Source organism: Myotis davidii, unplaced genomic scaffold (genome assembly GCF_000327345.1).
Source record: "Myotis davidii unplaced genomic scaffold, ASM32734v1 scaffold3188, whole genome shotgun sequence".
Taxonomy (NCBI): Eukaryota; Metazoa; Chordata; class Mammalia; order Chiroptera; family Vespertilionidae; genus Myotis; species Myotis davidii.
Window position 1 is genome coordinate 10,646 of NW_006298958.1, and position 970 is coordinate 11,615.

Here is a 970-nt window from a genome sequence, read left to right on the forward strand (position 1 = left end):
TCAAAGGTTGCCCACCCCCAACTCTTGCCTGCCGCCTGGGTTGCCGATCACCATTCTTTAGTCCTTCCCCTTTAGCCTCTCATCATTGCGAGTATGCAAATTAACTGCCATCTTTGTTGGCGGTTACCGCCATCTTGGCTCAGTTAATTTGCATATCTCGCTGATTAGCCAATGGGAAGGGTAGCGGTCGTACGCCAATTACCATGTTTCTGTTTTATTAGATAGGATAAGCAGAGGCCACCTGATCAGAATACCCAGAGTGTATTCACTGTAAAACTTAGTGGCCAAATTAGGAACAGTACATGACAAAGGGCTGTTTTTTAATCCCAATAGTAAATGAATACAAGCTGTCTGAGATAATACATTCTGAAGGAGCTGGAAAAGTCTAATCCCATGAACTCTCAAAATTCAACCAATAAAAAAAAAACTAAATAAATAAATAAACTCACCAATAAATCTTCCTTTCAGGACACAATGAGGAAAAACTGCTAGAAGTGGAATTAAAATTAGGCAAGACAAGGACAATAGAAGTAAAGGAGAAGAAGACCCAGACAAAAGAAATGAAGAGGAAGAGAGACAGGATATCACTGAAAACAACACAAAAGGCAGCTCTGTGAAGTTAGAAAAGCTAGATGAACCAAGCCTCTAAAAGCTCAGGTCAGGCAAAGTCATTTCACATAAAAATGAGCAAGAGGAAATGATCAAAATCAAATCCATATAAGCTTAGTATAAAAATACAAAATAATAAACAGAATTACAGCACTACAGACCAGAAGAGTACAAGAGAAAGGCATGATTATAAAACAATTAACATAAGCTAAAATTTTAAGAAAAAGCCCAGCCGGTATGACTCAGTGGTTGAGTGTCGATCTATGAACCAGGAGGTAATGCCTAGGTTGCAGGTGCATGCAAGAGGCAACCAATCAATGATTCTCTCTCATCAGTGATGTTTCTATCTCTCTCCCCCTCA